This window comes from Loxodonta africana, chromosome 3 (genome assembly GCF_030014295.1).
Source record: "Loxodonta africana isolate mLoxAfr1 chromosome 3, mLoxAfr1.hap2, whole genome shotgun sequence".
In the NCBI taxonomy this organism is placed as follows: Eukaryota; Metazoa; Chordata; class Mammalia; order Proboscidea; family Elephantidae; genus Loxodonta; species Loxodonta africana.
The window spans coordinates 163,094,224-163,119,224 of NC_087344.1; the positions used below are offsets into that span (position 1 = coordinate 163,094,224).

General features: G+C 41.7%; 1 protein-coding gene and 1 long non-coding RNA gene across 2 annotated transcripts in view; one reads left to right on the forward strand and one right to left on the reverse strand.

The window, feature by feature from the left end:
- Window positions 1-641: 641 nt before the first annotated feature.
- LOC104845849 (uncharacterized) lies at window positions 642-16,681 on the reverse strand. The gene is made up of 3 exons (XR_775688.3): window positions 16,111-16,681; window positions 14,292-14,384; window positions 642-4,728 (listed from the first exon to the last, which is right to left on the reverse strand). It is a non-coding gene; the product is annotated as an uncharacterized LOC104845849 (long non-coding RNA).
- A 181-nt stretch (window positions 16,682-16,862) lies between these two features.
- The window catches only part of SLC16A1 (solute carrier family 16 member 1), a 61,753-nt gene continuing 53,614 nt past the window's right edge, over window positions 16,863-25,001 (forward strand). Inside the window, exon 1 of the mRNA XM_064282406.1 lies at window positions 16,863-17,032. The gene's annotated coding sequence lies outside the window, so the exon portion shown is untranslated. The remainder of the gene's footprint in view (window positions 17,033-25,001) is intronic.

A 25,001-nucleotide genomic window follows, 5' to 3' on the forward strand; every position in this document is an offset into this window, starting at 1 on the left:
AGTTGTTTTTGAAACAAAAATCACCATAATTATGGACCCAGATCAAAATTTCAGTGTCCTTTCCTTTACAGTTTTCTTTGGCCTATCCACAAATCATTTTAAGAATTTTGTTTTGCACAATAGTTTGGCTTAGCTAGCAAAAAAGATCTGCCTTGAGCAATACACTCTTTTAAGAACTGTCTATATGGGATCAAACTGACGACAGCAACTCTAATGATTAGATAGGAACCTTAGGGGGCAGTGAGTTTATGTCAATTAAGGGTGGAACAGCTCAGAAAAGGAGGGTGAGAATGGTTGCACAACTCGAAGAATGTAATGAATGTCTAAACTGTACACTTAGAAACTGTTTAAAAAATGTTGACAGATTGTGATAAATGTAACTAATGTCACTGAACAATTTGTGTAGAAATTGTCAAATGGGAACCAACTTGCTATGTAAACTTTCACCAAAAACTCATTAAAATAGTATTTAAAAAAGAATTTTGTTTTGCTTTTAAATCCAAAATTCACCAGCAAATCATTTCAGGGCTCTATTCTAGAGTACCTCTTCCATTAATATTTTAATAATGAAATATGTTGAATAAAATATTAAAACTTCATGAATTTTATGCATTGAAACATCAATAGATTTTAAACATCAGTAGATCAATTTTGGATAAATTGGAAGAACATTAGCACATTGCAGGAATCCAAATTTTATATATAAAGCTTATTAGAGTACGTATGTCAAAATTATGGTGGCAAAACAAAGGATTTACATTTCTCGATATGTCCCTACAATTTCATTCCTTGGATTCTGTGGGTGGAAATCTAGGTAAATAAAAGGTGAACATCCTGGGATTGGTGACCTTCCTTAGAACTTTAAAAAAACAAAAACAAGTTTTCAGTGGTCCTGACAAATGTGGTGCTCTTTAGAGCCTTTAGCAGAACACCTAAGCAGGAAACACTTTAGACCCACAAACTCCCCTGCTGGGCTCTGACTCACTGGATGAGCAGGTTATTATTGATAGCTGATCACTCAAAAAACAACTTGCAACATGTTGGTCACGTATGGAATAACAAAGCACACGCTCTTCACTCAAATTATTATTGCCTCTTTACCTTTTTCTGAGTGTATATCTACTCTTCTCAGACCATGTATCTATTACTACTCTCTCTTAATTGTTCTCTTTCTTTTTTTTTTTTGGTTCTTGTTTCATGTGTATAACTATAGAATTTTTTTTTTGAGAAAAGGTACAAGTTTATAATTTTTTTTGATTCTGTAACATACACTACTTATTGACCTTTGGGAAATCACTTCAAGGCCTCTTCTTTTTTTTTTTAATTGTGGTAAAAATAAATATAACAAAATATTTTCTAATGATTTTTACATGTATAATTCAATGACATTATGTCCATCATATTATGCAGCCATTACCACTATCCTTTTCCAAATTATTCCACCACCATTAACAGAAATTCAGTGTGGGACATCTTTTAAGCTAGCATTTTAATATTGAAATATGTCAGTTATGATATTGAAATTAATCTAATGTACCAAAACCCAATAGGCCCATTGCCATCAAGTCGATTCCACCTCATAGCAACTCTGTAAGGACAGAGTAGAACTGCGGCACAGGGTTTCCAAGGCAGTAAATCCTTACAGAGGCAGACTGCCACAGCTTTCTCCTGCAGAACTCCAGTGGGTTCAAATCGCCAACCTTTTGGTTAGCAGCCAAGCACTTTAACCACTGTATCACCAGGGCTCCTTAATGTACCAAAGGAACAATAAATCTTAACCAGTAGATAATATTAAGTGAAAAAAGAAGAGGTGCAGAATAGTATATACAGTATGCTACTATAATAACCCCGTTGCGGCTGAGTCGATTCCGACTCATAGCGACCCTATAGGACAGGGTCTATAGAGTTTCCAAGGAGCACCTGGTGAATTCCAATTGCTGACCTTTTGGTTAGCAGCTGTAGCTACACTACACCACCAGGGTTTCCATACGCTAGTATATATATATAAACCCGCTGCTAACCAAAGGGTCAGCAGTTCGAATAGGCCAGGCGCTCATTGGAAACTCTAGGGGGCAGTTCTACTCTGTCCTACAGGGTCGCTATGAGTCAGAATCGACTCGAGGGCACTGGGTTTTGTTTTTTTACTATATATATATATATATATATATATACACACACATAGAGTATCTCTAGAAGGCTATAAAAGTAACACATAAAAATGTTACTGGTAACATTGGTTGACTAGGGAGGGTTGGTGAATGGCTAGGGAGCTGGGCTGCAAGGAGATTTCCTTCTCACTATACAGTATATTCCTCAGTACTTTTTGAAATTCATTCCACGTATGGGAACGAACAACTTAAAAACAGAATTAAAAAAATCTTACTAATTGGTAGCTGTCTTAGTTGTCTAGTATTGCTATAACAGAAACATCACAAGTAGATGGTTTTAACAAACAGAAATTTGTTATCTCACAGTTGAGGAGGCTAGAAGCCTAAATTCAGGAAGCTGGCTCCAGGGGAAGTCTTTCTCTGTCGGCTCTGGAAGAAGGTCCTTGTCTCTTCAGCTTCTGTTTCCTAGTTCCTTAGAGATCTCCATGTGGCTTGGCATCAGTCTTTCTCCACCTCTCTCTCTACTCCATTGTTTAATCTCCTTTTGTATCTCAAAAGAGATTGCTCCGGATATACCCTACACTAATCTTGCTTCATTAACAAAACACAGATAATCCATTCCCAAATGGAATTATAACCACAGGCATAGAGATTAGGATTTACAACACATATTTTGGGGGGGAGCATAATTCAAACCATAACAGTAGCCCAATGTTGGGTAAGATTGGAGAAACTGCATTGCACATAGTAGGTATTCAATAAATATGGAATGGATGAATAAATGGATAAAGGAGGTGAATGAATAAACATCTTCAAACGTATAGAGAGAGAGAGAGAGAGAGAACCCTGGTGGCGCAGTGGTTGAAAGCTACAGCTGCTAACCAGCAACAGGTTTGAGGTTTTTTTTTTAATAACCCAACACCCACTGCCATTGAGTCAGTTCCGACTCATAGCGACCCTATAGGGCAGAGTAGAACTGCCCAATAGGGTTTCCAAGGAGTGGCGATGGATTCGAACTGCTGAACTTTTGGGTAGTAGCTGAACTCTTAACCATTGCCCCACAAGGTCTCTCTCTCTCCATGTATATATATTCAGGGATATTGCTAAAATGGATATGCCAATACTGTAGCAAACTTTAAGGCTGTAAATGACCAATTCTGGCAAATGTCTTCAGAAATGGCAGAAGTGTGATATAGCTAAGCAAAGAGCTCAGGTTGATCAAAGATCGGCATTTTTAAAATTGGTTCTAGGCTAGTACCTTAAAAATTCCCAAGTAAACAAAGGCACATTACCGTTCATCCCCTAAATCTGTCAGAGAATTATTATTCATCAGCAAAAATACCTCTTGTGATCCAGAAGAAAATGCACAATTTATTACTAAAATGTCAGGTCCCAAGCATGTTTCATAGCGGCTTTACCAGTCCTTTTCTCACTGCTAAATTGTGAAATTTCATAATTGTATGAGGCGAAATGCCTTTTCAAGGACAGAAAGTCTGAATTGGGGGAAAAAAAAACTACTGCTACTTTGTTCTAAATTGAGCCAATTTTGGTGAGGAAGCCGGTGCTCAGACCAATATTTTTCTGAAAGATGCAAAAGGTAGAGTAGATTTCAAGTCAACATTTTTATTACGTCTCCTACTTCAGTGAAGCTAGAATCAAGGGTTTACATAAAATGCAAAGGGTTTATACTAAGTGCCACATTACCTTAGGCTTTGCTACTGCTTTATGTCCTATGACAAGCAAAGCAGCTACCCGTTGTGTGTTCAGGTCAAGCCTTGGCAACAAGCATGGATCTAAAAAAGTGACAGCTTCTTGAAGCCAAAACAATAAAAGGAAGTGAAGGCTGGATTGTGAAATTTATTGCAGTAAAAATTCTTAAGAGTTTTGCCAGAGAATTAAAGACAGCTTTGTTGTAGGTAAAAGAGGTTTTACACTGAATAACTCTAAAATGCTATGATAGTGCCTGTTAGCTGCTATCATCATCATCATCATTATACTGACAGCTACCACTTGCTAATAATCCACAAATGTTTATTTACCATACGTGTGTGTCTCCACAAAGCAATGTGCAAGATAAAAGAGAAGAAACAGACCCTGTTTGTAAAAAGTTTATAGTGATACATTTTGAAGGAAAAAAGGTAGAAAGTTAAATTGTTAAAGAAAAAAAAATACTTGGTTTCTTTGAGGCTACGTCCTTTGGCAGTTCAGCTGGAGCCTTGTTATCAAAGGCTGAGAAAAGTTCATAGCCTGTTTTTCCAAACTTGAGTTAAAAACAGAGATCACTAATACTTAAGATAAGAAACACAAAAAAAAAACACATAATAATAAAATAACTTCTTTCAACAATTCTGGTATCATAAAATTTAATTGAACCAAACTCCACATATATTTTGAACACAAGAATCAAACTTCTAAGGGATGTCAGGCACTTGAGTTGGGATGCATAGAGTAACCTTTTTTTATCCTTTTCCTGTTGAGGGTAGAATGCCAAAAAAAAAAAGGGCCAGGAGGAAGACGGAACAACCAGCTGCCTAGAGACCTGGCTTCATGGGAAAGTCCTCAGGCTTCATCTTTGTGTGTCTCCATTTGTGAATGCCTCCACTTGTGGATATCTTCCACTCTGCAAAAACAAAGGGGAGCTATAAAAGGAAATTGTATGTACTATATACAGTTGCACTGGGTAATGGAGAAGTGGAAATGTATTATGAGGTTTCAGTTGTCTTGCAATCTGTTTGAAAAGGAGTAAGCAAAAATCTTCTTGAAAAGAAAGCCCTAATTTCTGGCAGGAATTGTCCTAGAAAGAACGATTAACTTGCCAAGTTGGCAGGAAGTCTCATACCAAACACTAAGGTGTAATTTAAACTGCCAACATGTACATAGGAAGTCGATCCTTGGGGCACTAGGTCTTCCTCTCTACCTTGACATAATAGCTTCCCTCCCTCCCCACAACATGTGAAGAAAGAGAAATTCAATTTGCTTTGTTAACCTTTGGAAAACTTTTCTATATGGAGAATGTATAAATTAGATCACAGAATGTCTAGTATATGGGCTACTCAATATTCTTAAGACAATTCTGAATTCCATGGATTTTGCATTAAGTAGACAACACGTTAGGAGTTTGGAACGCCTGAATTTTAAAGTATAAAGACTGCATACATTTTTTCTTGAGGTCCTTAAGACTTCAGCAGATCCACCAATAGCCTAGAGGAGCCTTCCCGTGGACCAGTAAGACTCAGGATTTGTAATGTTAAAAACAAACAAAAAAACCGAAAAAGAACAAGATCTAGATACTCCAGAGGAAGTAGGGCAAGATATGAAATTTAATTTTCAAGCCAATGTTTTTTTCCAAAATAATCATGAACTCCCGGGAAGGTAATAGGAAATGAAATATATTACATATTCTTTGGATTTCGAGGTGGCCTTCCTAGAGAGTAAATAATTAATTGGCCTTCCTAACGATGGCAGTGGGTTGACCTATTAATCTAGAGGCTAAAGGACCTGATTGGTAAATATGATAATTACGAAGCCTTACTAATTATATTAATTAACAGGAAAGCCAAACCAAATTATGAGGTTCAAATTATATAACAGAATTACTAAAATTGCTTCCTTGTTAGCCTACCTGCCTCTCTTCTACCTCTTTGTTACTCTGGCAAAAGGGAGAAATACTTTTTGTAAAAGCTGAAGGAAGGCTCAGTGTTGGGAGAAAGAAACAGCCTCACGTTTTCCTACTTACCCCATCCTCTCCTATGACCTCAGGATTTTGAACAAAATTAATTAATGAAAATAACCTAGCATATAAGATCATAGGTTAAGTTAAACAGACCTAGGTTTAAATCTCAGTTTTGTAGTATTTACAAGCTAAAAACCACCCACTTTAAGACCATACATAAGAATAGCTTAGTGACTCACTTATAAACTTAGGGGTGCGGTGTGGAATGGGATTGCCCTAGGTTCTTGGTCAAAGTTTTTTGTTTAAGGGCATGGTTGCAGTGACTGGGAGTTCCCCAATAACTACCTGAGTCCATTCCTTTCTCATTTCATTGGAACCTGTAAGTGATCTTGGTGGCCAGGGTAACCTGAATTATGGATTCCGGGGTTATGATTAGGATAGATCTGGGTTGAATTTCATGCATGATGTGGTCTTGCCTGGGTTGGTCAAAGAAATGAGTAGTGAAACAGAGGGGATGCACGTGATGACACGAGAAGGCTCCTAGATTGACTATTCTGGTCACTGGAAACAGGAGTAAAAACCCATCATCTAGCCTGTCTCGGTATGATGAAGCATGAGATGAAGGTCATGCTTAGTCCTTTACTTGGCCACGCTGATGTACATTGGCTACTTGCAATCTGTGGTTTTGTGTCTCCCATTGGCCTCTTGTGTGGCATGTAACTTCTCCAGATTCTGGCTCCTGCTGTTGTGGCTGTGGTAAGTGCACAGGAGACAAAGTAATGAGGTGAGTGTGCATGCCGGGATGGGGGTGAGAGTAGGTAAGAACAATGACTGCAGTAGAATGGTGAATTCTGAGCTTCGTGAGAATTACTGTATTTTAACTTAGTGGCACTGAGTAGGCCTGGTGGTAGATGGCATAGAACAAAGGATATTCCTCTACTACAAACTTCTCTATTTTCTTTCTTGCTACTAGATTAGAGGTGGTAGACGGTGAGAGGTATATATATACTTAGAAGACTTTAAAGAAGGCTTTCCAAGAGCAGGATAAAAAATAAAGCCCACACTCAGCCTGAGACCATGAGGTAGAAGACACTAGAGACAAAAGAACTCCTCTGTAAGCAGCTGAGTGTGGAGTTTGGGATGAGGGCTATATAGTAGAGGATGAAGTGGGCTGTTTCAGTCATGATGGCCATAGTGACCAAAATGAAACCATGGCTGTCTTAGTCATCTAGTGCTGCTATAACAGAAATATCACAAGTGGATGGCTTTAACAAAGAAAAATTTATTTTCTCACAGTCTTTTTTTAGTAAGCTAGAAGTCCAAATTCAGGGCATCAGCTCTAGGGGAAGGCTTTCTCTGTCAGCTCTGGAGGAAGGTCTTTGTCATCAATCCTCCCCTGGACTAGGAGCTTCTCTGTGCAGGAACCCCAGGTCCAAAGGAAACACTCCGCTCCCAGTGCTGCTTTCTTGGTGATATGAGGTTCCCATTCTCTGCTCCCTTCTATCTCTTGTAAGATAAAAGGTGGTACAGGCCACACCCCAGGGAAACTCCCTTTACATTGGATCAGGGATGTGACCTGAGCAAGGGTGTTACATCCCACCCTGATCCTCTTCAACATAATCCAATCTTGCCTTATTAATCACAGGCAGAGATTAGGATTTACAACATATAGGAAAACTGTAACAATAACAAAATGGAGGATAAACACACAATACTGGGAATCATGGCCTATCCAAGCTGACACATATTTTTGGAGGACACACTTCTATCCATTACAATGGCTCTGGGATGGGAGAAAATTACAGATGAAGTTGTAGGAAATCCACTGCGTGTCTTAAACTTGAATCCTGATTTGTCAAAGGTGACAATGGAACAAGAATCTCTCCAAATTATGTTACTATCACTCTTGTTCTAAGATTAAAATTTTTCTTTGGGGATTTTTCACAAATCACCACTGACACCACTAGGAGGAGTCAGGGGGAAGCACTCCCCATTTTGTCTACTGATTAAATGTTATTGTTGTTAGGTGCTGTGGAGTCAGCTCCAACTCATAGCGACCTTTTGTGTAACAGAACGAAATGTTGCCTGATCCCATGCCATCTTCACAATCGTTGCTATGTTTGAGCTCATTGTTGTAGCCACTGTCAATCCATCCCATTGAGGGTCTCCCTCTTTTTCGTTGACCCTCTTCTTTACCAAGTATGATGTCTTTCTCCAGTGATTGGTCCTTCCTAATGATATGTCCAAAGTAAGACGAAGTCTTGCCATATTTGCTTCTAAAGAGCAGTGTGGCTGTACTTCCAAAAGACAGCTTTGTTCCTCCTTTTGGCAGTCCATGATACAGTTAATACTCTTCACCAGCATGATTTGAATGTGTCAATTCATCCTCAGTCTTCTTTTTTCATTGTCTAACTTTCATATGCATATGAGGCAACTGAAAATACTAGGACTTGGGTCAGGCACACCTTAGTCCTCAAAGTGACATCTTGGGTTTTTTAACACTTTAAAGAGGTCCTTGGAGGACTTGGAACAAGAGAGTAGGTTAAATACAGCAGCAGAAACCATGCTGGCACCTACTAGCCTGATGCAACGCTTTGTTTGCCACACTCGCCCATTTGCCTGCCCATTTCTCACTTTCTAAGCCTCACACAATTTTTTATAATTGTTGGTTTTCCCTTTATATTGATTAAAAATAAAGTGTTAAAAGCTTTAAGAATTGTTTTCCTTTGAATTATTGAGTAATGTATTATGTGAAAACGTCAAGCAAACTTGACAGTACCTCAGTGCTGTAGGGAGAACGGTTTCATACAGTACATTTAAAACATCTGAATTCGCTGCCTAGAGATAGGCATGGGCTCTCTTTTACTACAGTGCCCACTTCTCCTTATTTTTTATTCAGGGCTGATTTATTTTTCCAATTCTCGAAGACATTTGAGTTTGAATTCTTGCTTTATATTAAACTTAGAGCTCAGGGATAAGGAGAGAAAATGAAACAGAGAGTGATGCACAAATAGACTTTTTTTTTTTCCTTTGTTTAGTATTCAAACTTTTTTTAAAATAATTTTTATTGAGCTTTAAGTGAACGTTTACAAATCAAGTCAGTCTGTCACATATAAGCTTATATACACCTTATTCCATACTCCCACTTACTCTCCCCCTAATGAGTCAGCCCTTCCGGTCTCTCCTTTGGTGGCAATTTTACCAGTTTCTAACCCTCTCTACCCTCCCATCTCCCCTCCAGACAGGAGATGCCAACACAGTCTCAAGTGTCCACCAGATACAAGTAGCTCACTCTTCATCAGCATCTCTCTCCTACCCATTGTCCACTCCCTTCCATGTCTGATGAGTTGTCTTCGGGAATGGTTCCTGTCCTGGGCCAACAGAAGGTTTGGGGACCATGACCGCCGGGATTCCTCTAGTCTCAGTCAGACCATTAAGTCTGGTTACAAATAGACTTTTAAAACATGAGTATTTACCTTCAGTTTTGGGTCTACAGGAAAGTCTCTTTGACTGGCTCCTAGTAGACAGCTCTATGGCAGAGGCCATTTTCCCTGTATCACTGACAAGGCCCTCAACAGTTCTTAACTCTTCCAAGTCGAGACTCTAAAAGGGTAAATCCAGAGAGTATCACCTTTCACCTGGTCCTGAATGAGGATTCTCTTCTTCTGAATGATAATATGTACCTTCTTCAGGGAAACTTCTATACCCTAGCCACAGGCATATGGCCTTATTCTATGACCTCAAAAACATAACCCTATCAGAGAATGATGCAATAGACATAACATCTGAATCCACTGATTTGTGCAAAAGGCAAGGTGGGAGGGGGCTTAAATCTATTAATACCGAGCTCAGAAGTGATTTTGCTAGTCTCTGGATCTCACCTGGGAATAAGTGTCACAGATACGTGTGGTGAAGGGCATCATGGCAGATTTGAGGCTCTCAGAAGATACCAGATTAAGTTCTGTGCTTTATTCAGCTCCATTTTGCTCACTAGCACTGCAGTATCAAGGGCTGGCTCCCTGGCCAGGTGGATACATAAAGCTAGTTGCTGTGATTGAAGAGGCCTGGTTTGCTGAACATGCCCCTCTCCTGAGTCACACCAGGCTGGACATGCAGCTCTTTAAGACCTCCAACTGTCTGTTGCTGCAGTTGGGTGAGGGCCATAAGGTCTAAGTACTCACAGGGAAAGATCTCACAGCACAGACTAGGGTGCCAGCACACCCAGAACTTCCTGGAATATAGGTAACTTTAAAATTAACCTGTTGAAAAAACACAACCCACTGTCTCCACCTGACTTAGCTGTCTGGAGGCTCACATCTACCCAAAATTCAGATGGGGATGGGGGAGATCCCTGCAGTGTACCTTCTGATTTCAAAGGTAGCTTTTATGACCAACAGCTTCTATGATGGTTGTTTAGCTCTGCCAGGGGTAGAGGGAACCTAGTACAGGGTCTTCCTAAATTGTTCCAAATGACAATTTCTACTCGTTTTTTGTTGTTGTTGTTGTTGTTGTTGAGAATATACACAGTTGAACATATACCCATTCAACAATCTCTACATGTACAACTGACATTGATTACACTCTTTAAGTTATACAGCCATTCTCATTTTCCTTTTCCAAATTGTTCCTCCCGCATTAACACAAACTCCCCCTAAATTTCCTATCTTTGGAGTTGCTGTTGTCAATTTGGAAACCCTGGTGGTGCGATGATTAAGCGCTACAGCTGTTAACCAAAAGTTCGACAGTTCAAATCCACCAGGCACTCCTTGGAAACTCTACAGGGCAGTTCTACTCTGTCCTATAGGGTCACTATGAGTTGAAATCGACTTGAAGGTAATGGGTTTAGTTTTTTGGGGGTTGTCAATTTGATCCATATAGATAGTTCTTAAAAAAAGCATAATACCCAAGGCAGACATTCTATTTTTTTTGTTTGTTTGTTTGGTTTAAAGAAGACTTCAGGAGATTATCTACTCATGTATTTTTGGTGAGACCTAAATGATGACTACTTCCTGATGAACTCAAGACAATAGGATTATGTGAACTTGGGCAAGTTTACTTCTCTGTATCTCGGTTACCTGAAGGATTGTAATAGTACCTAGTTCATAGTTTTTATGAGGATTAAATGAGTTAAGACATGTAAAGTGCTTAGAACAATGCCTGACATACAGTAAAAAACAAAAAACCATACAGTCAATTCCGGCTCACAGTGACCCTATAGCATAGAGTACAACTGCCCCAGTTTCCAAGGAGTGCCTGGTAGATTCAAACTGCCAGCCTTATAGTTAGCAGCTGTAGCTCTGAACCACTACACCACCAGGGTTTCCAGCTATCTTAATCATCTAGTGCTGCTATAACAGAAATACCACAAGTGGATGGCTTCAAAAAAGAGAAGTTTATTTCTTCACAGTAAAGTTCGCTAAAAGTCCAAATTCAGGGCGTCAGCTCCAGGGGAAGGCTTTCTTTCTCTCTCCTTTGGCCCTCTCATCAATCTTCCCCTGGACTAGGAGCTTCTTCACAGGGACCCGGGGTTCAAAGGACGTGCTTTGCTCCAGGCACTGCTTTCTTGCTGGTATAAGGTCCCCCCTCTCTGCTCACTTCCCTTTCCTTTTTATCTCTTGAGAGATAAAAGGTGGTGCAGGACACACCCCAGAGAAAAGCCCTTTACATTGGATCAGGAATGTGATCTGCATAAAGGTGTTACAATTCCACCCTAATCCTCTTTAACATAAAATTACAATCACAAAATGGAGGACAACCCCCGTAGTACTGGGAATCCTGGCCTAACCAAGTTGATACATATTTTTGGGGGACACAGTTCAATCCATGACACCAGCATACACTAAGTACTTCATAAATTTTAGCTTTATTATTATTATAATTATTATTACTGATTCCTTCCCCCCTCCCATCCAACTGCCTAGAACACCTGACTGTACTAAAGACTGAAATACTACAGTGTGAATGAATGAACACGCTCAGGGTGAGGACTTTAGTAGTTAGGGTCAAGGAGGAATACAGGTCTGGCAAATACGTAGGACCACGCATGGAAGGAATGCTGTTGTTGTGCACCTGAAGTCAATTCCAGCTCATAGTGACCCCAGAGTAGAACTGCCCCATAGGGTTTGCCAGGCTGTAATATTTACAGGGGCAGATTACCAGGTCTTTTCTCCTGAGGAGCAGCTTGTGGGTTTGAATCACTGACCACTGTGCCACCAGAGATCCTTAGAAGGAATGCTAACTAGTGAAAATTCTAAAAAATGATGTAGGTTACAATGAATGTAGGCCAAAACTGTCCCTGTCCTGGCAGAGACAGGAGTGGGACAGAAGCTCCATCAGACCCAGAATGGAGTAAGGGGGTGAGAACTGGACTTTCATAGATAAAGAGAGCCTCCAGTGATGTGTTTCAAAACCAAACTGAACTGGAGAATAAATAGGTCAAAAAAAGAATATTCCCAGCTACCTGTTTTCCATGGAAACCTTGGTGGCATTGTGGTTAAGAGCTATGGCTGCAAACCAAAAGGTCGGCAGCTTGAATCTACCAGGTGCTTCTCAGAAACTCTGTGGGGGTTCTACTCTGTCCTACAGGGTCTCTATGAGTTGGAATCGACTTGATGGCAACGGGTTTTGTTTTCCGTATGGATTGTTTCGTCGCCTTAAAGTCTTTAAACATCGCTTCAGTTTATTGTAATTTTTTAGGTTTTTTTCTTAACTTTTGTGCATTTTTGATTCAAATTAACTTTCAGACAATTATTAAGAAACAATGTTAATGTCCCACAATTGAGCATTTGTTTAACTGAATTATTTTATATCCAAACTACCAAGCCACGGAAAATATAAAATACACGTAGTAAACAGCATGTATAGTATGATTCCTTGGAAAACATGTATTTATGCGTATGTGCCAAAAGAAATCCTCAAAGACTCAAAAAAGTAGTAAAGCAAATCCTTGGCTACCAAAATTACCAAACACACAAACAGCCAGGTGTTAGAAGTATTAATTTTTGGCTCATTTGTAATATTAAGCAAAATTTTTGGTGGAATTTTTTTGGTAGAAAACTACCAATTTGTTTTCTACCAAACTGTTTTTGACCAAATCATCTCCTGCCAGCAAAGAAGCCAAGTGATAGATTAGGGTGCCAAAGGCCAGGCCTGGTGCTGGCAGGTGAGATAAGTGAAGGGTTAGAATTTAGCAAGAGGAGCTGAGGAGAAATGGGAGAGGTCAGGGAGGGGCTTGGAATGCATCTCACCAACACTGAGTTCCAGCTTAGTCTTCTTTCAGGGTGGCAAGCTCATCTAGGTCCAGACTCAGCCCTTGGGAAGCAGCAGAACTACACTGACCGTATAACATCAAACTAGTTGCTGAAGAAAGGAGCCCTGGTGGCACAGTGGTTGGTAACCGAAAGGTTGGCAGTTCAAACCCACTAGCTGTTCCACCAGAGAAAGATGTGGCAGTCTGCTTCCATAAAGACTACAGCCTTGGGAACCTTATGGGGTGATTCTACTCTGCCCTGTAGGGTCACTATGAGTCAAAATTGACTAGAAAATGCTCTGAATGAGAAGATTCTCTAAAAGGAGAAATGTTTTTAGGCTCCACATTATCACCTTTACTCTATGCATCTGCTTGGCAAACCCTTTTTTTCACACAGTGCAAAAGTAAATTTCATTTTCCATATTCCCTACTACAACACTACAAATTATGAACGGTGGGAGTATTCTTAACTGATTATTGCTATGTTTAAAAAGAATCTTTTCCTGTTTTGATTCCTTATTTCCTAGCTCACAGAAATGATGGAAGAAGCACTGAGGAAATGTAGGTCAAGTAGCTTAATTCCAGAGAAAACACACTGTAATTTTATTACTCTCTTTTCCTGGATAAAACAATTGAGCAACTTATTCAGCGTGGATAGTAACTATATTTTTATGAATTTCCACATTTTGCATTTGCATTCATTTCTCATCCCTGTCATTAATTTCTGAAATTACAATTCTTGCCTTACTTGAAAGCTTCAGAAGTTTTGCTCACTTAACAAGCTTGCAAATAACAGTAGGCATTCCCTGAGGCAGATAACCATTCAGTATCCAAATTCTATTGGCCTTTAAAACAGAAATGTGAATCTGGGGGATTTTGTGATAAAGCTGAAGGCCACTAGAGAGCACCACGCCTCCTCTGGCTTTGGGGTAGTTATGTTTAAAGACGCATGAAGAAATGCCTTTATCCTAAAGATTACACCTGATGCAGTAAAGAGCACCTGGAGCTTGGAGAGCTCATTCGTCAGCTGATCTTGCCATTCATTAGACAGGTGACCTGAGAAAAGTCTTCTAGCTTCTTGATGGTTTAATTTCCATTTCTGTAAAATGGTTGCATGGGGAGAAGGGGGGAAGGGGCATGCTAGATGATCTCCAAGCTCCTTCCAGCTCTGAAAGTCTGATCCTATGCTTACTAATTTATTTCTTCAATGTCTAGTGGCTTAAATCAGGAAGAAAAGATGGTAGAAAAGCAAGAATTTTACCTGCATTATTTCATCATCTTCCCCAGTCATTCCTCCTTTCTATTCTTCCTGCTAAGAACCTTGGAATTGCTTTTGATCTCTTCCTGTTATGCACTTTAAAGACAAATTATAATATTATTGTTTATAAACACTTGCAGAGCACTTTCCAAGTTTTACCAATCATTTGTGCAAATATTATCTCATTTGATTATCACAACAGCTCAGGCTGGTAGGTATTATCTTCATCTTACCTGGTGAGGAAACTGAGGCCCAGGAGAGTTTGGTGAATTAATTACCCAGAGTAACACGGATAGTGAGTTATGGGACCAAGTCTTCTAATTTCAAAGTCTATAGTATTTTCACAACTATACTCCCCATTAGAGATTTTGTGGGGCCTGAAGTGTATACAATTTTGGTGACCATCTTCAAGAAAAGAAATACAAAATTACAATACCAATATTAAGTATGATCCTGTTACCACATTGTTATGGCCCCTCCTAGGTCTTGGAAAGGTCTATTCAAGTGAGGGACCCTAAAGATTAAGTTTCATGGAAAATCTGGTTTTCCATGTTTATACAATTACTTAGTGCTTACTATGTGCCAGGTACTGAAGTATATATTTATTATTATAACATCTGCATGAGGCAGATATTATCTTTGTTTTACAGAGTGGAGAATGAAGCTCAGAGAGGTAAAATAAAGTGCCTAAGGACACAAAGCTAGAAAGTACACGTGTCAAACCTGGAAACTAGGGGATCTGGCTTCCTGGTTCATATTCTAAACCCATCACGTTATTCTGCTTTCTTTTGAGAGGTTTCCTGGGAATCAACTTGCTCTACCACTTCCTGCTACCACTCCACAGTTCAGGCCGTTATAAGTTCACGTCTGAGTCACGTTATGAGACACCAGAGTCTCCTACCTACACTGTATTCCTAACTCAGTTCTCCTACCATCTACCCTGAATGCTGCTGCCACCCTAACAATCCTAAAGGACCGGTATTCTAAGTCCTTGGCATCCCAAGTAATTCAAGTGCCTTCCCCCTCTCTGAGTTTATCAAAGGTAAGAAGCAATTATTAATTATTGCTCATAAGCTGTAGTTGGCCATGGATTCTACACTGTCTTCCATGAACTGTTACTGAACACTTTGTTTTGTGAAACAGAGGCTGAGCCGGTGACAGAAGAGCATATGAGACCTCTTAGGATCTGAGACCCTAATCCTCACTCTTCCTGAATCCAGGGTCTCCACTTGCAAAACAGAAACTGTAAGGCCTACTCCACAGGGCTGTTGTGAGAATTAGTGGGGGTCAGAGCTGGGGTGAGATGGGGTAAGGCTGGCATGCTTCAAGTGCTCAACAAATGTTGATTTGTGCCTGACTCCATCTTCCCAAAGAATTTGTAAGCTCTCTGAAGGAAGAGACTTTGATTCACACTTTTCGGTATTTCTCAAAACTTCTGAATATCAGAGATACTCCATGATTACTTAATTTGATCCCTCCAATGGATACACACTCTGGTGTCTGGACTTGCTGAAGACCTACAATGGCTCTTGTGAAAGAATTGGGCTCTGGAGTCTGACTTCAAGCTCTGTGACCCCTGGAAAGTTACTTAACCTCTCTGAGGCGCCAGTCCCTTACTCATAAATGTTATTAGTACCTACTTCATAGTGTTCTGAGGATTATACAAGGCAATCCAAGTGAAGTGCTTAGTATATAACAGCCTTCCCCCACCCCCAATTATTACCTATAATTATATCTTGTCTCAAATACTCAATGTCCATAAGAACTTGTTTTCTTTGCATTCACACCCTATCCCATCAGGCCAGTCTCTCCACCCTCTTACCTGTCCTTCTTTCCTGACATCTGGCTTTCCGAACACAAATCATTCATCAAAGGTCACAGGCCAGGCTCTGTAGTAAACAAGTTCCATAAATTGTCTCATCAAAACCTCCTAACAAGCCTATAAGGTCGGTTTTATTACTGTTGCCATTTTAGGGATGAGGAAACAGGCCCGGAGGGTTTGAGTAACTTCCCCGACGTCACTTAACTACAGTGGCAAGGCCGGGATTGGAATCCGAGCACATCCGAGTGCACAGTCTGGAATCTTAGCCTCCGGCCCCTCGTCCTTTCCCGGGTCCGAGATACACCCGCGCCCCATTCAACTTCTGCTCAGATCTCTCCTCTTCCAGTCACTTCCCCTCCGACTCCGTGCGCCCATCGTCCCCCACACCTCAGACTCAGGCAGGCCCCTGGGAGCACGCGCCATCCGGCCTTGGCGCCTTTTCCCTTTTCTCTGCCAGTCGCTAAGACGGGAGCCCGTGGTTAGAGGTCGGCCGGGGATGCTCTGTCCGAGAGCTGTGGCACGGGGGGGGCGCGGGGCACCGGGCTCGCCCGGCCGCCAGTCACGTGGCGGGGAGGGGGCGCCGGCGCGCGGGAGCTAGCGAGCAGGCGCGCGCGGCTGAGAGCGTGTGGAGGCGCGAGTCGGTGTTCGAGTGTATGTGTAGGGGGGAGGGGGCGGCTGCCGGGAGGGCGGACTCCGCCCCCTGTGCGCATGCTCCGGCCCCCGGCGGGTTATAAGGCGGCCGCGCCGGCCGGGCCAGACAAAGTGTCTGGTGAGCTGCTACGTGACTGGCCGGCCGCGTGGGTGCCCAGCGCACCAACGAGGCAGCCTCAAGGAACCGTGCCCGGGTTCTGGGCCCCACGGAACTGCAGCCTGCGCTGCCGCATCACACACGCGCTCAGCGCCGCGAGCCGCATACATAACGGTTAGTTGGGTAACGGCCGGGGGCGCAACGGCGCGGTCCCCGGGGGTGCTCTCACTGCCTTGGGGGTCGGAGGGACGCTAAGGGAAAGAGAGACCTTCGTCTCAGGGGGATGGGAGGCGACCCGGCGGAGGTCACTGTGGCCGCAGGCTGCCGCAGAGCGGCACCGGAGGGCAGCGTTGGTGAAGGGGACCTTGAGGCGCCGAGAGATCGCCTCTCCCAGCCGAGCCGCGGGGCCCGCGTTCAGGTGTCGGCCACCGGCCCGGCCGAGGATTTGTGTCCTGGTGCCTGCTGACCTTGGGGAAGTCGCTTCCCCTCTAGTCTTTAATGGGCTCTTCAAGAGATGCTTATTATCTGGAAGAGAGACAACGTGGGGCTGACTCACGTGGTACCTCCAGACTCTCCTGGCCGCGTTCTGCTCGGAGGAAAAGGACTCCGGGTAGAAGTTATTTTGGACTCGTGGCATGCCCGCCCAGCCTTTTCGACTGGTGGATCCTTTCCCACCTGGTGACTTGCGATAATGGTTCAGGGGAGCTGCATTTTTTGTAGCAGAGGCGTGACTTCAGGGTTCCAGTGGACTTTGCAGAGGGGACAATGCAGCCGGGAGACTCCTGGGACTGGTGCTGAGAGGGGCTCTTTTGTCATTCAACCTGTAGTTGCAGAACGTTCTCCCCAGCGCTCTCCCGCTCCTGTATTTAAGGCAGCCCTGAAAGCGTTATATTTGGCCACATGCACTCTTTTTTGTTCCAGGAACATCCTTTTTTCCTATGTGCACTTTAACATTTCGTTTCTTTGTCATGACTTAGCGCCACAAAACAGTTGCCAAAACTAGTTTGTAATTACTCTAAACCAAGAAATGTGTTACTGCTATAGTCTTTCCCCGAGTGTCCAATGACTGATTATAAACGAGGCGTCTGTTGATAACAGTAAAATGTTTACAAGCAGCTTTATTTACCATAACTTTTTTCTTCAAAAATCACTTTGGTTTCGAAATAAAATGTTTACATTATCAGTGCTCTGATAAAACAAATGCGGGATTAGTTACTATTGGAATTTTGGGATGGAGTGAACTCTGAATTGTGTTAGTTTGCAAGTGTGTGAGTAGGCATTAACCAATTTTTGATGTCAACTACCAGCCCAGTGGCACGAAGCAAGACTTTTATCTTCAGCTTTTTATGTAGGCGTTATGTAGTACCCATACATCCAAGTTATACCCCTGGAGTACAACTTTGGCTTCAGATTACCATGGAAATTATCAAGAATTCAAGATATCTAGCCCTTAAAACAAATAGTGGGTAAGTGTTATTCAAACAAATATTGAACATACGTCAGTAATTTTGGCTTTAGGTAGATGGTGTTCTTTCATCAGACTGCAATGACTCTTGTTAAATATGTACATTAATGGTCTGGGAAGCGTTTTGTGAGATTTTTGTAACTGGATAGGTTTAAAGGTTTAGTTGGAAGCCTAACATAATAGGCTATAACACCCAGAACAGATTAAAAAAATAAAAAAAATCATACCACCATAGGTTGAAACTAACTGATTATTGTTTCAATAGTTTAGACATCTCCCGGTCTTCTAAAGGAAGCCCTGGTAGTGTAGTGGTTGAGTGCTACGGCTGCTAACCAAAAGGTCACCAGTTCGAATTCACTAGGTGGTCCTTGAAAACTCTGTGGGGCAGTTTTACTGTTTCCTGTAGAGTTGCTATGAGTCAGAATCGACCATGATGGCAAAGGGTTTGGTTTGGGTTTTGGTCTTCTAAATTTTAGCCCTGGAAAGGATCTTAATGACCATCTAGTCCAATTCCCTTATTTTACAGATAAAGGAAACTGAGGCTGGAGAGGTTGAGTGACATCATCTTAAGTCTGAAAACTTATTAGTGGTTGTATGGGAACTGTCTTTTGATGGCGAACACTTCCATTTTATCAGATTGGCGCTGCAGAGCTTTCTCTAAAATTGTAAATATGGATACTGTCATGGCTTGAATTGTGCCCCCCCCCCGCCAAAATATGTGTCATTTTGGTTAGGCCACAATTCCCAGTATTGCGTGGTGGTTCTCCATTTTGTGACTGTAATTTTATGTTGAGAGGATTAGGGTGGGATGGTAACACCACCCTTACTCAGGTCACCTCCCTGATCCAAGGTAAAGGGAGTTTCCCTGGGGTGTGGCCTGCACCACCTTTTATAAAAGGAAAGGGAAGCAAGCAGAAAGTGGGGGACCTTATACCACCAAGAAAGCAGCACCAGGAGCAGAGTGCATCCTTTGGACACAGGGTCTTTGCTCCTGAGAAGCTCCTTGACTAGGGGAAGATTGAGGGCAAGGACCTTCCTCCAGAGCTGACAGAGAGTGAAAGCCTTCCCCTGGAGCCAACGCCCTGAATTTGGACTTGTAACCTACTAGACTGAGAAAATCAATTTCTCTTTGTTAAAGCCATCCACTTGTGGTATTTCTGTTATGGCAGCACTAGATGACTAAGACAGATACAAATTATTTCAGACTGAAAATAGATTTTTAGAATGAGAACTTTTCCCAGCTTCTTATGTCTTTCATTCCCATTGTGTTTTTCAATTCATGTCATAATATACATTTCTATATAAAATTCAGTTCCCTGTAAATGCATATGTGGCAGTCTGTTTTTGTTGCAGACAAGGACTAGGAACCTGGAACATGTTTATGAGTAAAACTTAGTCCAGGGAGTTGCAAATTTTCATACAGTAAAACCTGTGAAAGCCAGAACCTGTGTAAGGCAGATATTTTCCAATAAGAGAGAGTGGTAGAAAAGTGGTAAGATGGCACCCTGTCAAAGGTGGAAAACTTGCAAGACCGCAGAAAACAAGGCAGTCTCGTTGAGCTCTGGCTCTCACAGGTTTCACTGTATATTCAGCAATTTGCTGTTGACCACCAGGCACTACAAGCCCTGGTGATGCAATGGTTAAGAGCTCTTGCTAATCAAAAGGTCGGCAGTTCAAATCCACCAGCCGTTCCTTGGAAACCCTATGGGGCAGTTCTACTCTGTCCTATAGGGTCGCCATGAGTTGGAAGTGACTCTACAACAACACGTTTGCGTTACCAGAAACTATGAGAGAGTAAGGATTCAGCAGTGAACAAGGTCCAGCCCTTGCCCTCCCAGAGTTTATAGTCTAGCCAAAAAACAGATCAATATATCATTACTGTGACACTCTTTACAAATAATGAGCGTTATTTGGGTGGTAGTGGTTCAGTGGTAGAATTCTCGTTTTCCATGCAGTGCAGTCACCACCCATCTGTCACTGGAGGCTTGAGTGGTGGTCTCATACTGTATAGGTTTTAGTGGAGCTTCCAGACTAAGACTAGGAAGAAAGGCCTGGTGATCTGATAATCAGCCAATGAAAACCCTGTGGGTCACAATGGTTAGATCCCATTGTGCATGGTCGCCATGAGTTGGGGCCAACTTGATGGCAGCTAACAAAAATAAGTGTTATGACAGGGAAAGTAAAAGTTCTTTTGGGAACAAATATTGTGTTGGTGTGAGAATACACACAACTTGGTATAGAAGCAATCTGCGTGGGCCTTTGTGAGAAAATGGCTGTTTAACCTGAGAGCTGAAGGATGGAAAGGAGCTCGCTAGGCAAGAGAGTGATTGTGGGTGGAAAGAGCATTCCAGGCATGGATAAATATCTCAATATTTATGTTTTAGTCATTTAGTGCTTCTATAACAAATATCACAAACGGATGGCTTTAACAAAGAGAAATTTATTTTTTCAGAGTCATGTAGGCTAACCATCCAAATTCAGGGCATCAACTCCAGGGGAAGGCTTTCTCTCTCTGTTGGCCTTCTCATCAATCTTCCCCTGGACTAGGAGCTCCTCCGGGAAGGGACCCAGGGTCTAAAGGATGCGCTCTGCTCCAGGCACTGCTTTCTTGGTGGTATGAGGTCCCCAACTCTCTGCTTGCTTCCCTTTCCCTTTTATCTCTTGAGAGATAAGAGGTGGTACAGGCCACACCCCAGGGAAACTCCCTTTACATTAGATCAGGGATGTGACCTGGGTAAGGGTGTTACAATCCCACTCTAATCCTCTTTAATATAAAACTGCAATCACAAAATGGGGGATAACCACACAACACTGGGAATGATAGCCCAGCGAAATTGATACACACATTTTTTGGAGGACGTAATTCAATCCATGACAGTGTATCTGGCAAAAATGCAACTCTCTAAAAAATCATAACTACCACCTTCTGGGGCTGAGATACTGAGTTTCAGGACTAGGGAACATAGTCTCCAGGCACACGTAGGTCAGTTGGCATATCATAATCCATATAGATGATGTTGTACACGCTGTCCTGGTGAGTAGTGATTGGGGTCTTAAAAGCTTGTGAGTGGCCATCTAAGAAAGAACAACAGGTCTCTTCCCATCTGGAGCAGAGAAGAGTGAAGACAACCAAAGACTCAAGGAAACAGTTAGTCCAAGGGACCACATGAACTATGGCCTCCACTAGCCTGAGACCAGAAGAACTAGACTATGCTTGGCTACCACTACTGGCCACTCTTAATTGGGACCACAATAGTAGGCCATGGTCAGAGTGGGAGAGGAATATAGAACAAAATTCAAATTTGTAAATAAGACCAGACTTACTGGTCTGATAGAGACTGGGGAGCCCCAAGACTATGGCCATTAGACACCCTTCAGACTTGGAATTGAAATCACTCCTGGAGATCACATTATAGCCACATAATAGGACTATAGAATGAACGATAACACCAGTGAGGCATGTATACCTCAGAATGATCAACTATGTGAGATCTAAAGGGCAGCATTTTCCCAAAAGCAAAGTTCAGAAGGAAGGTAGGGGCAGGAAAACTGGGCGAATGGACGCAGGGAACCCCAGGGAGGAAGGCGAGAGAGTGCTGACACATTCAAGGGTTTGTAACCAATGTCACGAAACAAGTGTGTATAAAAAATGGATTTGGAAACTGCTCTGTAAACTTTCACCTAAACCACAATAAAATGTTCAAAAAAAGAAAAGTTAGGGCAGGGAGCTCAGAAAGAGGGGTGGGGTCTACCTTGAAGTAGAATTTTCCAGAGAAACGGGTTGGCTCTGGAAACAACTGCAGCTTTTTCTCATGATTTGCTTCTAGGTTGGGTTGTTTGCCCTGATTTCAGTGACTGTTTCCCTGGGTTGTGGCTCTTACTCTGCAAAATGGAAGAATGAGAGGCCTCTGGGTGTGCTAGCCTCAGACATGAGGACTATTATGGGCCCTCCATATCTGACTATTCTTTTCTGTCAGCTAAAAATGCTGTGGACCAGAAATAAACCTTCACATTAGTGGTCAATTGATTTTCAACAAGGGTACCAGGAGAATTCAGCGGGGAAAGAATAGCCCCTTCAACAAATGGTAATGGAGCAACTGGATAGCCAAATACAAAAGAATAAAGTTAGACCCCAACCTCACTCCGTATACAAAAAATTAACTCAGACATATTAAAGACCCAAGTATAAGAGCTGAAACTATAATACTTTCAGAAGGACATGTAAGTGTAATTCTTCATGACCAATGGTTTCTTAGATACGACATCAAAAGCATAAACAATTTAAAAAAACCAGAAAACCAAACCCACTGCTCTTGTGTTGATTCCAACTCAGAGCAACCTTAGAGGACAGAGTAGAACTGCCTCACAGGGTTTCCAAGGAGCGACTGGTGGATTCGAACTGCCAGCCTTTTGCTTAACAGCTGTAGCTCTTAACCACTATGCCATCAGGGTTTCCTAAACAACCAAAGAAAACAGATAAATGGGACCTCATCAGACTTAAGAGCTTTTGTGCTTCAAAGCACACAAGAAAGTGAAAAGACCACCCACAACATGGGAGAAAATTTTTGCAAGTCATATAACTAATAAGGGATTTGTATCTAGTATATTTATAGAACACCTACAACTTAATAATAAAAAGATAAATAACCCAGTTTAAAAATGGGCAGAGGCTATGAATAGACAGTCCTCCAAAGAAAATACGTAAATGGCTAGTAAGTACGTGAAAAGATGCACAACATCCTTAGTCATCATGGAAATGCAAATTAAACCCACAGTGAGATGGATATAATCGAAAAGGCAGGTAATAACAAGTGTTGACAAGAATGTGGAGAAACTGGAATACTCATGCATTGATGGTGGGAATGTAAAATTTTGCAACTGCTTTGGGAAACAGCCTGGCAGTTCCTTAAACAGTTAAACAGTTATTGTATGACCCAGCGATTACACCACTAGGTATGTACCCAAAAGAATTGAAAGCAGAGACTCAAAGACACGTGTACAGCAATGTTGACTGTAGCATTATTCATAATAGCCAAATATTGGAAATAATCCAAATGTCCATCAACTGGATGGACAAAAATGTGGTATATCCATTCAATGAATATTATTCAGCCATAACAAGGAATGACGTACAGGTAGTCCCCAATTTATAGAGTGTTCAAGTTATGACGAACTGCACTTACTACTCTGATTTTTTTTGAACGTATTATTGTTAGTAATATGTACTACATACAGTGTTGCAGCACGTAATTTGTTGATGTTGTCATTCTCAGATGTTTATGTGTAATGTTTCCAACTCCCAAAGACAATGACTGAATTTATAAAGATACTGATAATAAAAGGCAATTATAATGAAAGCTAAAAAAAAAAAAAAAAGGTATTGGACATATGTCAGAACTGACATAATGGAGCCATCAGAATGGAACCTCATCGTAAGTTGGGGACTATCTGCACTGATATATTTTATGACATGGATGAACCCTGAAAACATGCTGAGTAAAAGAAGACAGTCACAAGTATGATTACATTTATATGAAATGGACAGGATAGGCAAATGCATAGAGACAGGAGATTAGTGGTTACCAGGGGCTGGGGGGAGATCATGGAGTGACTGCTTAATGAATAGAGGATTTCTCTTTGGAGTGATGACAGTGTTTTGGAATTAGTAATAATATTTGCATTTCTGTGAACATACTATGATATGTGAATTATATCTTTTTTTAAGTTTTTTTTTTTAATTGTGCTTTAGGTAAAAGTTTACAGCTCAAGTTAATTTCTCATATAAAAATTTATGCACACGTTGTTATATGACTCTAGTTGCAATCCCCACAATGTGGCAGCACACTCCTTTTCCACCCTGGGTTTCCCCGCATCTGTTCAACCAACTCCTGTCCCTTTCTGCCCTCCCATCCCGCCTCTGGACAGGAGCTGCCCATTTAGCCTCATGTATCTTACTCTGTCCTATAGGGTCGCTATGAGTTGGAATCGACTCGACGGTAGTGGGTTTTTTGTTATCTACTTGAGCTAAGAAGTATGCTCCTCATGAGTATTATTTTATGTTTTATAGTCCGGTCTAACCTTTGTCTGAAGAGTTAGCTTTGGGAATGGTCTCAGTTCTGGGTTAGCAGAGTCCGGAGGCCACGTCTTCTGGGGTTCTTCTAATCTTAGACCGTTAAGACTGGTCTTTTTACGTGAATTTGAGTTCTGCACCACTCTTTTCTCCTGCTTCATCAGGTACTCTGTTATGTTCCCTGTCAAGGTGGTCATAGGTAGTAGCCACGCACCATCTAGTTCTTTTGGTCTCAGGCCGGTGGAGTCTCTGGTTTATGTGGCCCTTTTGTCTCTTGGGCTTATATTTTCCTTTTGTCTTTGGTATTTTTTTCTTCATTCTCCTTTGCTCCAGGTGGTTCAGGACCAATTGATACGTCTTAGCTTCCAAGCTTTTAAGACCCCAGATGCCACTCACCAAAGTGGGATGCAGAACATTATCTTAATAAACTTTGTTATGCCAGTTAAACTAGATGCCCCTGAAACCATGCTCCCCAGACCCCCATCCCTGCTACTCTGTCCCTCGAAGTATTTGGTTGTGTTCAGGAAACTTCATAGCTTTGGGTTTAGTCCAGTTGTGCTGACTTCACCTGTAGTGTATGCTGTCCTTCTCTTCACCTAAGATAGTTC